Below are 14882 nucleotides of genomic sequence, written 5' to 3'. Positions count from 1 at the left end.
CTGGACGATGAAGGGGGCACACACCTTTGTGGCTGGTTCTTTCAGATGGTGGTTGTTGGGTGTAGTGAGAACAGAGTTACTGATAGCGCCTTCACAAAGGGGGAGATCTACGTCTAGGAAGGTGGCACACTGGACAGAGGAGGATGAGGTGAAGTGGATGGGAGAGAAGGTAACGAGGTTGTGAAGGAATGAGGATAGGTGTCTTGGCTTTGAGTCCAGATCATGAAGATATTATCAGTGAACCTGAACCAGGCTGGTGTTTGGTGTTTTGGGAGGCTAGAAAGGTCTCCTCTAGATGGTCCATAAATAGGTTGGCATAAGAGGGTGCCATGCAGATGCCTGTGGCTGTGCCTTGGGTTTGTTTATATACCTTTCCTTCAAAGGAGAAATAGTTGTGGGTTTGTAAGGTGTATGAGGAATGAAGTAGTGGGTTTGGAGTCTGAAGGATGATGACAAAGTTAGTGATGATTAGGGATCCAGGAGGTAAGGGATGGGGATGGTGGAGAGTTGGTGAAGGAAGTACTATGTGATATGAGGCTTTCCCGGCATAAATGCTCTTTGAAGGGTTCTCTGGTGTCCACCCAGATACGATCGTAGAATGCCCACAATATTTCAGCAAATAACTGTTCTGCCATGAGCAGGTGGTGCTGAAGCAATGATCTGTCCTCCCTCTGCCACTACTATTTATCTCTTGCGGGTTCAGGTGCGATTCCATGCGCCGGTGGCACGCAAAGTGTTTGGTGGTGGGGAAGCGGCACAGTATCTCTTCAGTGGTCGTGGTAGAATGATCTCGTGTCTGCTTGCACCATTGCTCCTTGATAGTGTTTAGTTTTGGTTCCCAGGCCTTACTAAGTTGGTAACCAGTGTCCCTATTGATGAGGTTGTCTCTTACATGAATTTCGATGTCCTCTTTGAAGATGCAGTCTCAGTAGTTATTTGTGGAGGCCAGTACATCTGTCTCATCATAATTTGCTATGTGCCCAGTGTTTATGCACTGTTCTGCTAGGGCAGATTGGCTTGGTTGGCATAGATGTGTATAGTGTTGTTCTTTTTGTCGATCTTCCAGTGTACAAATTGTTTGGCTGTTATAGGATTTGCGATAGCCACACAGATTTTGTATATGCCTGCTTTCTTGAGGCCTACATCATCTTTCACTGTTCCTATTAAGGCTCACTTCTTAGCCAGTGGTTCGGAAGGCTTTGCCAGTCTTGTGTTGCTCCTATAGTCTCCCTGTTTTGGACGACATGTTGCCGCAAAAGGTGGAAACACCAGTCCTTTTTTCTGTTCTTCCGTTTGTTCTTCATCTTGGTCCTTACAGCATTTCTATTGTCAGAAGGCCCTTTGGATTTGATGGTTGCTGTGTCCATTCTTGCAGAACAAAGTCTGCAGGTGCTTGAGTTCCAGTGATAGGTTTTGTTCATCTGAGATCATATGTGGTCTGTGTACCAAGGTCTTAAGAACTGTTGGCTGTTATAGGATTTGCCATAGCCACACAGATTTTGTATATGCCTGCTTTCTTGAGGCCTGCATCATCTTTCACTGTTCCTATTAAGGCTCACTTCTTAGCCAGTGGTTCGGAAGGCTTTGCCAGTCTTGTGTTGCTCCTGTAGTCTCCCTGTTTTGGACGACATGTTGTCGCAAAAGGTGGAAACACCAGTCCTTTTTTCTGTTCTTCCGTTTGTTCTTCATCTTGGTCCTTACAGCATTTCTATTGTCAGAAGGCCCTTTGGATTTGATGGTTGCTGTGTCCATTCTTGCAGAACAAAGTCTGCAGGTGCTTGAGTTCCAGTGATAGGTTTTGTTCATCTGAGATCATATGTGGTCTGTGTACCAAGGTCTTAAGAACTCAGTTTAGCTGAGCTGGGTTGTGGCAGCTGGAAGCATGTAGGTGCAGGTCAGTGTGTGTGGCCTGCTCATAGTATTGGCCGTTGAAGACAAAGTAGGTTGATGTTAACACATACCTGAAAAGTTCTGTCAGTTCTCTCCCAAATTTCTCACTGATTGATAGAATCTTCATGGGGGACTCGTGTAAAAAGTGACTCAACGTCAAAGCTGACCATGAAGTCAGATCGTAAAGCTAGCTCCTTTAGGCAGCCAATGAAGTCCGTCGAATTCCAGATATAGTGCACACATTTTCCCATGAAGAGCCATAACAGGCCTGCCAGCTATTGTGCCAGAGGGTGTGTCAGTGCCCTTATATTGCTAATTATTGGCTGCATCCTGTCTTTTGCATCTTTGGAAGACTACATATCCTTGGTGCTACCGCCGAGCATTGGTGAAGTCTCTTGATATCCTTATCCTAGAGCACGCCATTTTTCAGCAAGTTGGAGGTGCTTTGTTGTATCTTCTTAGCGGGGTCTGTTTTAATTTTCTGATGTGCTGAATCATCAAATAATTGCAGCATCTTCTGTTCACAGTTGCATCTCTCAAGAATGACAGTAGCATTTCCGATAGGGCGAATGACTATCTCTGTATTTTATCTGACGCTGCATAGTGCTGTTCTTTCCGCTCTGGAGATGCTGCTTCTGGCCACTGTTGCTCTCAAAAGAATCTGGCACATTTCCCTCCTGATTTCTTCACCCTTGTCATCTGGTAGCCCTCGAATTGCCTGTTCTACTGAAGATATTATTTCAGAGAATGGAAGAGTTGCAGGTGTTGGCACAAGGTTGAACCCCTTTTCAAGTACAGCTATAGCTGTTTCATCAAGTGGTTTCCCCATGAGATTGATCATGTGCAGAACGATGGAATGGCCATGAGGAGCCCTCTCTCTTTGGTGGTAGCCAACTTGTCCGCGGAGAGTTTTGAAGAAGTAGCCCCGGAAACCAGCAAACTGAAGCCTGTATGTTTCTTCTGATATGTGGACAACACATTTGTAATGTGGCCACATGGAAAGAACCAACTACAAATATTTCTACAACATCTAAATCCCATCCATAATAACATACAGTTCACTAGGGAAATCGAGAAAGATGGACAACTATCCTTTCTTGATGTCATGGTGCAGTGCAGGTCAGGTGGCTCTCTTGGTCACAGTGTGTTCTGCAATGCTGCACACACTGACCACTATCTACATGATTCCAGCTGCCACCTTCTGGCTCAGTTAAATGGAGTCCTTAACACATTGGTACACAGACCACATATGATCTCAGATGAACAAAACCTATCTACAGAACTCAAACACCTGCAGACTGTGTTCTGCAACAATGTACACAGCAACTGCCAAATCTAAAGGTCCTTCCAACAATACAACTGCTGTATGGACCAAGATGAAGAACAAATGGAAGAATAGAAAAAAAAGGCCCGGTATTTCCACCTTTTCCAGCAACATGTTGTCCAAAATAGGGAGACTACAGAGGCAACACAAGACTGACAATGTCTTCCAACCACCGGCTAAGAAGCGCGCCTTAATAGGAATGGTGAAGGACGATGTAGGCCTCAAGAAAGCAGGCTTATACAAAATCCATGCGGCTGTGGCAAATCTTAAACCAGCCAAACAATTCGTACAGTGGAAGATCGATAAAAAGAACACCAACACGATACACACCTATGCCAACTAAGCCAATCTGCCGTAGCAGAACATGATGTAAATACTGGACATGCAGCAAATTATGACAAGACAGAAGTATTGGCCTCCACATATAACTGCTAGGACTGCATTTTCAAAGAGGCCATAGAAATTCACATAACAGACAACTTCAGGAACAGGGATGCTGGTTACAAACTCAGTAAGGCCTGGGAACCAATATTAAGCTCTATCAAGGAGCAGTGGTGCAAATGGACATGAGATCATTCCGCCATGGCTACTGAAGAGATACTATGCTGCCCCTCTTGCCCCTCCCCCCTCACCATCTCCACTTCCCCCACCACCTATCACCCTGTGCGCTGTTGGCGCATGGAATCACACCTGGACCCACAAGGGAAAAATACTAGAGGCAGAGAGCAGACAGATCGATGCATCAGCACCACCTGATCATGGCGCAATGGTTATTCACCGAAATATCATGGGCATTCGACGATATTATCCAGCTGGACACCTGAGAACCCTTCAAAAAACATAAGTGGTTGGTGTCTTTGACATTGGAGACTACATTACAAGCAATTGGTTGGAGGTGTTGGTCAATTAGGGCCTAAATTCTTTCAGTGGGGGCACAGTAACCAGCCAGAATGGGGTGTCCAGGATTGTTTGGCTTGTGGATTTAGGGGAGCAAGTTGAAGGTGGGTGTGCGGGGATTGATAGGACTGAGGAGGGAAATGGATTCAGGTGAGAGATTCTGGGAAGGACCTAAGGCTTTAAGCAGGGAGGTTGTGTGTTGGACTTCTGGGATGGGGTCACTCTGGCAGACTTTATAGGTGGAGAATTAGATAATTGATGGTGGCCTTTTGCCAGCTAGTCACTGTGATTCGTAACAACACTGGTAGAACATTTGTCTGCAGGTACTAATGATTAGGTCAGGGTTAGTTTTGAAGTTGTGTGTAGCTGTTCTTTCTTTTGCTGAAAGGTTATTGTTCTGAAGAAGGGACTTGGAAAACGATAGTGAGGCTAAGTTGGAGGTAAGGAATCCCGAAAGCTGGCCAGCAGGTGGTTAGGTGAGAGCGGGTGAGGATCACAGTTCGTTTGTTGTATGATCTGGAAAAGTCAGGGTTCGTCAGTGTTGGAATTAGTTGGGCTTTGGTTGCAGGGATTGGCAGCAAATGTTTCCATTGCACAGATCGGGAGAAGGAGAGTAGGTATTTTGACTACTCCAGCATGGTTAAATTTGGGTTTGGTGCTAAAAGTGAGGCTTTTGGATCAAACTGAAGATGGAGTGTTGGTAGGGAGTTTTGGGGGATGTGAAAAGTTGAAAATGTCAGCTACGCAGGGTTTCTGTGACTGAGGGGCGGACGAGGCAGAAACCTGTGGATTGGATAGAGGTTGGAAACTGGTGCCCCGACATATCAGTAAGATGCCAGCTGGTTTAACAATATATGTTTGGAATGCTCCTCCAGTTGCTGGAGAGCAGGGGATCAATTTTAGATATGTGAGCTGGGGTTGAACAGAAGCAGTATCTTGCAGAGGGAGCAAAGGTTGTTGTGGAATGCCTTTGGCCTTTGGATAGGACTGAAACTTCTGTGGAGCTGAGGGTTTTGGTGGAAAGGTTAACAACAGTGTTATGGGAATGTTTCCGCTTTGCATTTCTTGGGGTGCCGGTAGGGAGTTTTTGGGGGAGAGTGAAGTTTAAAATGGCAGCTAGCAGGCACCTTCCTAGACATGGACCACCTCCTCTCTGGTGGCTCCATTCACACCTCCGTCCACATTAAACCCACCAATCACCAACAGTACCTGAATTTTGGTAGCAGTCATTCCTTTCACACTAAAAAAATCACTCCTAAACAGCCTGGCTACTCAGGGATTGTGTACCTGCAGTGACAAGAAATCTTTTACCCAGTATGCTGAGCATCTCACCAAGGCCTTCACAGACAGGCACTATCTCCCAAACGTAGTCCGCAAACAGATCTCCCATGCCACTTCCCCTCACAGCTTGAATTCTTTCACCATCCCCAATAACCAGCCACAAAGGAGCACCCCCTTTCTTCATCCATTATCACCCATACCTGAACAACTGAATCACATCCTTCGCCAGGGCTTTGATTACCTATTGACATGCCCTGAAATGAGGGTCACTCTACCCAAGATCCTTCCCACCCCTCCTAAAATGTTCCACCATCCACCTAACCTCCATAACATCATAGTCCATCCCTATGCCACTCCCAATCCCAACCCCTTGCCACAAGGATCATATACCTGTGGAAGACCCAGGTGCAAGACCTGCCCAATCCACCCACCCAGCACTTCCTATTCCAGAATCAGAATTCCATCATCTCATATCATACATGTTAAAGCATTGATTTAGTGATAGCATTTTTGTACCAAGGTGCTATATAATTTTCTTTTTATTGAATCAGTTTCAATCATTTGAAAATTGTCTTTTTTGACTTATTGTATATTTTCATCCCTTTATATTGTAGAGTCTGCATGAAAAGATTGAGTCTGTGTGTAGGAAGCATGAAACTTTCCTTGTGTCTAGTTTCATATCTGTGCCAGAAGGTATTTGGAGCAAACAATTCTGGATTATTATTTATGAAAAGAATTATTTCATATAAATACCGGGATGGAACACTTAGTATGTTTAAGTCACTAAATGGCTGACAAGATTCTCTTAGCTTTGCACTACACATGTTCCTTATAATTTTTTCTCTAAAGTTAATATTCTTGTCAAATTGCTAGCATTTCCCCAAAAGACAATGTCATATCTCACTATTGCCTCAAAGTAGCTATGGTACAATACCTTTTTTGTGTCTTTGGCAGTGACATTGGCTAGGACTAACATAGCAAATGCCAAGCTGTTCAGTTTATTTTTTAAGTAGTCTGTATGTGAGGACCATGACAGATTTCTGTCCAGCTGCATTCCTAAGAATTCAACACTCCTGTTTTGTTTAGTTCCAGACTTCTGTGTATTACTTGAATATCACCTATTTTAGATTGTTTTGCCTTAAAAAGCATAAGATATGTATTTGAAATATTTAGTTTTATGCCATTTAGATGAAACCACACACCTAGATTTTCTAGGGTTTTAATGACATTTTTGGGAATTTTTTCATCTACATCTACATCATACTTTGCAAACCACCTAATGGTGTGTGGCGGAGGATACTTTTGGTGCCACTATCTGTTCCCTCCAACCCTGCTCCACTCACAAATAGTGCATGGGAAGAATGATTGTCAGTAAGCCTTTGTATTGTCTCTAGTTTCTCGAATTTTCTCCTCATGGTCAATATGCGAGATGTATGTGGGGGAAAGTAATATGTTGTCCGACTCTCTTGAAAAGTGCTGTCTTGAAATTAATAGTAAATCTCTCTGTGATGCACAATGCCTCTCTTGTAATGTCTGCCAGTGGAGTTTGTTTAGCATCTCTCTCGCCAACTAAATGATCCCGTGATAAAACGCGCCACTCCTCGTTGGATCTTCTCTGTCTCCTGTGTCAGTCCTACCTGATAGGGATCCCAGATGATGAACAATACTCAAGAATTGTGCCTTACTGGAATCAAGGAACACGTCATCAACTTGAGCACCGTTGTCCACTGCTCTTTGGATCTCATGGAGGAACAGAGTGAGCTGAGTTTCGTAGGATCTCTGTTTGCGAAAACCATGTTGTTTTTCATAGAGGAGATGTTCATTTTCCAAAAATGTCATAATTCGTGAGCATAAAACATGTTCCATAACTCTACAACAGATTGACGTCAATGATGTAGTTTTATAATTGTGTGGATCTGTCTTATGACCTTCTTAAAAACAGGAATGACTTGCGCTTTTTTCCAGTCATTAGGTACCTTTCATCGCTCAAGCGATCTACAATAAATTATTGCTAGAAGGGGAGCAAGTTCTTTCACATAATCTTTATGAATCTTATAGGTGTCTCATTGATACTGCCACCTTTCCACTACTAAGCGATTGTAGATGCTTTTCAGTTCCGCGATCAGTTATCTCAATAGCTGCCATTTTGACATTCATATGGTCATTGAAAGGAAGGACAGTGTTACAATCTTGGTGATTGAAAGGAAGCACAGTGTTACAATCTTCCACAGTGAAACAACTTAGAAAGACCGAATCCAGTATTTCGGCCTTCTCTCTGTTATCTTCCGTTTCGGTGCCGGTGTGGTCGCTGAGAGAATGAATAGATAATTTTGACCCACTTGATGTTACATCCGACCAAAACTTCTTAGGGCTTTTACTCAGGTTGGTTGACAATCTATTACTTTCAAAATCATTAAACACTTCTGCCATTGCTCTTCTTATGCTCATTTTCTCTTCATTCTGCTTTTGTTTGTCAGCTAAGTGTTACCTTCTCTTGAATCTGAGATGAAGTGCTCTTAGTTTATGTAGCGCTTTTCTAACACTGCTCTTAATTCATGATGGATATTTCCCGTACCTTAAAATCTTACTTGAAACATACTTGTCTAGGTTATATTGAACAATGCCTTTGAATTTTTTCCATTTGTTCTCCACATCTTCATCCTCATCACCAAATATTTGATGCCGACTGCTGAGATATTCTGAAATTTGTATCCTGTCACCCTTACTGAGCAAATATTTCTTCCTACCTTTCATTACATTCATTGTAGGACCTGACGTCATAGATGCTGTCACAACCTTATGATCACTGATACCTTCCTGTACGTTAACTGATTTGATAAGTTCAGGTCTGTTTGCTGCCAGGCAATCTAAGACATTATCCTCACGAGTTGGTTTTCTAAGTATATACTCAAGGTAATTTTCGGACAAGACATCCGGAACAAAGCCATATGAATCCCTGTCCCTGGCTCCAGCTTTGATGGCACAGCACTCCAAGTCTATACCTGGCAAGTTGAAGTCACCCTTTTACAATGGAACAATCAGGAAAATTACTAATGGTATTCTGCAAGTTCTCTCTGAAGCACTCTACAACTACAGATCCTGACCCAGGTGGTCTATAAAAGCATCCGATCACCATTTTTGACCGTTCTTTGATACTCAATTTCACCCAGATTAATTCACATTCAGAACCCATCATAACTTTGCTAGATTTTATTGAATTTTTTACTGCAGTAAACACACCTATCCTGACAAAAAACATTTCAATCTAAACTTAGGATGTTGTTGTCACTGATGTCTGGTTTCAGGCAGCTTCCTGTTCCCAATACTGTTACCTTCAGTAAATGATACTAATTCTGGGACCTTTCTGTAGATACTCTTGCAGTTTACTAAAATCGTATTAATCTTTTCTATCCCTGATTGTGAGAACCAAGATTCTCTGAGGTCACTGTGGCTGATTTAACAGGCAAATAGTTTTTGATCCCAAGGGAGGGATTCTCTAAACTTAAAAAAGCACCATGTGCACACTACATGTACTCCGCTACCCTAGTAGCTGCTTCCTGCGTGTAGTGCATGCCTGACCTATTAAGGGGAACCCTACAATTCTGCACCTGATAGCGGAGGTCAAGAAATTCACATCTGTTACCGTTGCAGAGTCATCTGAGCTTCTGGTTTAGACCTTCCACTCTGCTCCAAACCAAAGGACCACAATCAACTCTGGGTACGATGCTATAAATAGACAGCTTAGCCTGCACCCCATGCGCTTTGCTAGTTGCCTTCACCAAATCAGCCACCCACCAAAAGGAGCAGAGGATGGCCTCAGAACCCAAGCGGCAGTCATCATTTGTGCCGACATGTGCCACTACATGCAGCTGGTTGCACCCAGTGTGTTCGATAGCCGCCAGCAGAGCCTCCTCCACATCACAGATGAGACCTCTCGGCAAATATACCGAATGTGTACTGGAATTATTTCATGCCTTGCTTGCTATCGCCCTGTGGGGCTCCATCACTTGCCTAACATTGGAGCTCCCAATGATGAGCATATGCACCCTCCGCACTTGTCCGGACTGGACAGGAAATCAACTGCTGATCCAACAGGAGAGGTATCCCATGCTGGCTCAGAGTTATCATTAACACTAGGTAGCACCTTGTACCTGTTGCTGAGACCTAGGGAGCCAGCCACGTGGCCTTCTCCCTCTTTTGCCTTATGCCCAGTGACACGTGAACCCACCACTGTCTGCCACCCACACTGGAGTGTGGATGGAGCGGTCAGATGTTGCATATCAGAAGCCGCACCAACATCTGGGTCACCAGGGGATTCCATTGGCACCAAAGGTGTCACAGGTCTCGTCACTGGTGCCCCGACATCACTGCAACTTTGAGCATTAGCTAGAAGCTTGTCTATGGTAGCTAATGCAGCTTCCAGCTGTTTACAAACAGTGGCCAACTCTCCTTGTGTCTGTTCACAACAAGCACAGTACCTAGCCATATCAAACTGTGTATAAAATAGATGTAAGGTCTCAAATGGTGCTACTGAGTTTGAGATGTATACAAAATATACCAAAGAAGAATAAAGTAAAACTAAAATTTGCTGTGCAGATTACTCACCGTACTCTGAGACTACAAACTATTAAATAGAAATAAATTTCTTTACTGAAGTTGATGTACGAGGGTGAGTCAAATGAAAACCTTAAATTTGTAATAACAAATCAAAATTTCGCGCCGTTATCCTTGAAGTTGGTAAGCGTGGTACAAATAGTGTGCAGAATGGCCTGTAGGTGGCAACATAGTGCAGATGCACATATACCATTGCAGTATCAGTATAAAGATGGCTGCCCCACTTGCGACTTGTACCAGGGAAGAACAGCTTTCTGTTATTCGGTTTTTGCTTAGTGGAGGTGTGAAACCTATTGAAATTCATTGACAAATGAAGGTTCAGTACAGTCATGCATGTTTGTCACAGCAAAAAGTCTATGAATGGAGTAGGAAGTTTGCAAATGGTGTGACTTGAGTGGAAGATGCTCTTCATCCAGGTCAGGCACAACGAGTTGTGACTCCACAGAACATTGCTGCAGTTGAAGCCATAGTGAAGGAAAACCGCTGAGTGACACTGAATGACATTGCAGCATGGTTACAGATTAGTCATGGGTCAGCACACCACATTGTGCATGGTGTGCTTCAGTTTCACAAAATGTCTGCAAGATGGGTGCCACGGCAGCTGACTCCTGAAATGAGAGAACGACGTGTTGATGCTTGTGAAGAACTTCCTCGGCACTTTGAACGAGAAGGTGATGGCTTCCTTGCAAGAACTGTTACTGGGGACGAAACCTGTGTTCACTTCCACCAACTGGAAATTAAGAGAGCGAGCAAGGAGTGACGCCATTCCTCATCACCAAAACCAAAGAAGTTTCGAACAGAACCATTAGCAGGGAAGGTTATGCTGATTCTCTTTTGGGATGAAAAAGGCATCATTTTGGAGCATTACATGCCTAGAGGGCCCACTATCACCAGTGCATCGTACACAGATCTCCGAAAAAGTCATCTGCGGCCCGCAGTCAAATCAAAGCGACGTGGATTGCTGTCAGCAGGTGTCCTTTTGCAACATGACAATGCAAGGCCCCACACTGCCCGTACAACTGTTGCAACAATCACAGACCTGCATTTTGATTGTCTTCCTCACCCACCATACTCACCAGACCTTGCCCCAAGTGATTTCCATATGTTTGGATCACTCAAAGATGCAATGGAGGAAAGAAGTTCCATTTTGATGAAAAGGTATGGCATGCGGTGCATGAGTGGTTGCGCAGACTACCAAAAGAATTTTTTTCTAAACGAATTTATGCACATTGTAAGCGCTGGAGGACTTGTGTTGAGCGTGGTGGAGATTTGTTGAATAGTGATACAGCTTTGTACCACTTCTGCACAACAAATAAAATTTTAAAAAAATATTTAAGGTTTTCATTTGACTCACCCTCGTATTTACAGATACCTGTTATTAGAAACCTGTTTACCAAAGAGTTACTGCATGAGATAAATAGTCAAACTAAAATGCACTGATCTAAACTGTATGCTGTCTACTGGCACAAAAGTAAAACTAAGTGGCTTGAGCCGGCCGGAGTGGCTGAGCGGTTAAAGGCGCTACAGTCTGGAACCGCACGACCGCTACGGTCACAGGTTCGAATCCTGCCTCGGGCATGGATGTGTGTGATGTCCTTAGGTTAGTTAGGTTTAAGTAGTTCTAAGTTCTAGGGGACTTATGACCACAGCAGTTGAGTCCCATAGTGCTCAGAGCCATTTGAACCATTTTTTTAAGTGGCTTGACAGTTTCTGGCAACGGGAAAATTTACTCTAGAAGCCCCCCTACACAAGTATATTCACAAGACTTTTGCAAAAACAAAAGCTATGGTTAATTTTCTAACCACTAGTCTATGCAGTAAAATACATAAATATAGTTTACTTCTTTGCAGAAGCACGTGAAAAAAAACAGACTAAATTAATTATTGTTTATCAAACAACCACTGCTGCTGCTGGCAGCACTGCTGAGCATCCTCTCAGCTTGGCGACAGCCGCCACACTGCATTTTTATTTTCTATCTGCATTTTTATTTTCTATGAGTACCTATGTGTCGTAAAACTGAATGATGATTTATATTTATGGTTAAGTTGTATATGTAGAAAAAAAGTATTGGGTCTAGAATTGATCCTTGTGGTACCCCCTGTCAGGCAGTTCTTTATTTCGAGGAGTATTTTCCTTTGTCTGATGTTATGACTACCCTTTGCTGTCTCTTTGTCAACTATGACTTAGTTACACAACTGTAAAACACCGCCTGTAATTCCAGTCTTGTCACAAGTTTATCCTGCTCAATCAGGGATTGGTCCACCTGTGAAAGCACCAATGGCATTTACCTGCTCTGCTTCAATCATTGCATAGCTTTTTGTATTGGTGCGACTACAAACCAACTGTCCACCAGGATAAACAGCCACTACCAGACTGTGGCCAAGGACAAAGTAGACCATCCTGTGTCAAAGTAGACCATCCTGTGTCAAAGTAGACCATCCTGTGTCAGTGGGTGCTTCACTACCCGAGCGATCAGGATCCTCCCCTCCACCACCAGCTTTTCAAGCTGCATAGATGGGAGTTATCTTTACAACACATTCTGTGCTCCCGAAATCATCCCGGCCTCAGCCTATGATAACATAGTGTCTCCACACCCTCCACCCAACACTTTTCAACCTGTGTGTCCTGTCACCTCTTCCCCATACCTGTCTCCTATACTCTTTGTTTGCCACCCTCTGCCAATGCATCTGCTCATCTTCCCCCACTCCTCTCCTTTTCCACCCCATTTTCCCCACCTACCTGCCCCTCAACTTGTTGATGCTGTGCCTGTTTGCATTCTAGTCCTTGCACACTCCACCAGACAGTGTTCCTATCTTTGTCCACATGTACACTGCTATCCCTTCTCCTTCCTCTTCACTGCCCTGTCCAGATTGCTGTACCATCCCATGTGATAGTTGCTTTGTGGTCTGAGCTGCTGGAGTTGGCAGTCGTGTGCATGAGGTGTGCTTTCTTGTATGAATGAATGGTGAGCATTTCTCTTTCTCTGATGGAGGCTGTGGTCAAATTGTGCCTGTCTGCAACTTAGTGTGTTATGTTCACGGTAAGTAGCAATCTGTCTTTTCCTACATTGTTGATATTCCTACCCAGTGTTTCCATTGTTTGACAAAAATGATTATGTCACAGTAAGCTAGTATCTCTTTGGGTTGTAATGATATTCCATTTAAATCAATAAAATCTTGTGCTAACTTGGAAGCACTTCCCTTTAGTTACTTTAGTCGTGTTTCAATGAGTAAACATGTATTTTCTGAAAGACTGATGTATATAGTAAAAAAACCCTTTTACAAAAATGGAGAGACTAAAAGAGCATGTTATTATTTGTGTATTTTATTAAACTAACTTTTTCAATATGAGAAATTTGCGCCAGATATACTCAAATGAAGTAGTGCATTTGTTAAGACACTGGCTTCAGACTTTGGAGAATTGATGCGTAATGCTCTGTCTAGCCACCCTGATATATGTTTTCCCTAGTTTTACTAAATCACTTCAGGCTAATGCCAGGATGGTTCTCAGAAATGCCACAACTGTCTACCTGACTTGTTCATTTCTTGTTAAACTTGTCTGAATATTCATATGTCTGTAGGCTTATATATGTCCATTCTGTGTTGGACAGATTGTAATCAACTTATGAAAGGTTATGATTAGTTTTATTCCTTGATTAAAAATGCACTTAAACACAAGATGCATAACACTTGCAATTAAGAGTGATAATAAGAAAAGGGTATGCAGCAGAATAACAGGCAGTGTGTTAACGAGAAGTGCCAAAAATAAAAAACAAATAAACAATTCACCAAACATGCTAAGACATTATATACATTCAAAGGTAAACAATACAGCAAGCTGCATACACAACAGTTAGTTGCCCTCGTACTTAGTTGACATATCCAGTATCTTTGTAAAAACATCCTTGGACGAATAATGACAAGTACTAAAGTTACCTCTAATTGTGGATCTGCCTCCCTCCTTCTTGTATTCTCAAAAATGTTTAAGGACGTCGCCTGCAGCAGAGTGTTGAACCACCTAGTGAGAATTACATGGTACAATGCTACATGGTACAATGCTGCCTCTCCCCCCCCCCCCCCCTCCCGTTTCCCCATTTCCCTTCCCATCATTTTGCTCATTTCATAATTAGTGTGTAATATATGTACATAATATGCATCTTAATGCTCATCAACACAGTCAAGATTTCAAGTGTGTGTGTGGGGGGGGGGGGGGGGGGGTATGGCACTGTCACACTATCTGAATCACCTATCTGACAATAACCATTTGACAACAGCTCATTTTGCTTTCTGTAAAGGTATCTATGCAGCAAAACAAAAATTTACCTCATTGACGTTTTCTGTGATCTTGTTGAAGTCTTTTGTTGTGTAGATCATTAATTTCTGCTCTGGAAACTAAAATGTTATGTGACAGTCCTGTTGGGTTTGCAGTCAGAACTTCAAGTCACGTTGACACAGTGTTTAGGTGACCCACATGGTCTTTGTTTTCAAACGAGGTCTTGCTTTCGTAGTCTCATTGAACTGGTGCTGCACTGGAGCTGGTGAACCTGTATCAGCTAAAATAGGGATAATTTAAGAAGCTTTAACATCAAGACCATGTTCTGTGTGTCAGTTAAGATTAGGGTTCCGTTAAAAATAATCTGGGGCTAAAGCTGCCCAGAATTTATAAGAATGCCACTGAGGAAAACATACATTGATCAAACTATTCACACTGTTGAGGATAGATGAGCGGAACATAATTGTCATGCAGTGTTACAACAACTTCAAAAATTTACAGTGATGAAGCACTGCTTAACCAAGTGACACACAATGAAATATAATGAGGTACAGGTGATTGCTGTTTCTTATTACTGTAATTATATTCTGAAGGAATCCATTGA

Source organism: Schistocerca serialis, chromosome 6, assembly GCF_023864345.2.
Source record: "Schistocerca serialis cubense isolate TAMUIC-IGC-003099 chromosome 6, iqSchSeri2.2, whole genome shotgun sequence".
Lineage (NCBI taxonomy): Eukaryota > Metazoa > Arthropoda > Insecta > Orthoptera > Acrididae > Schistocerca > Schistocerca serialis.
This window is presented reverse-complemented; position numbering follows the sequence as displayed.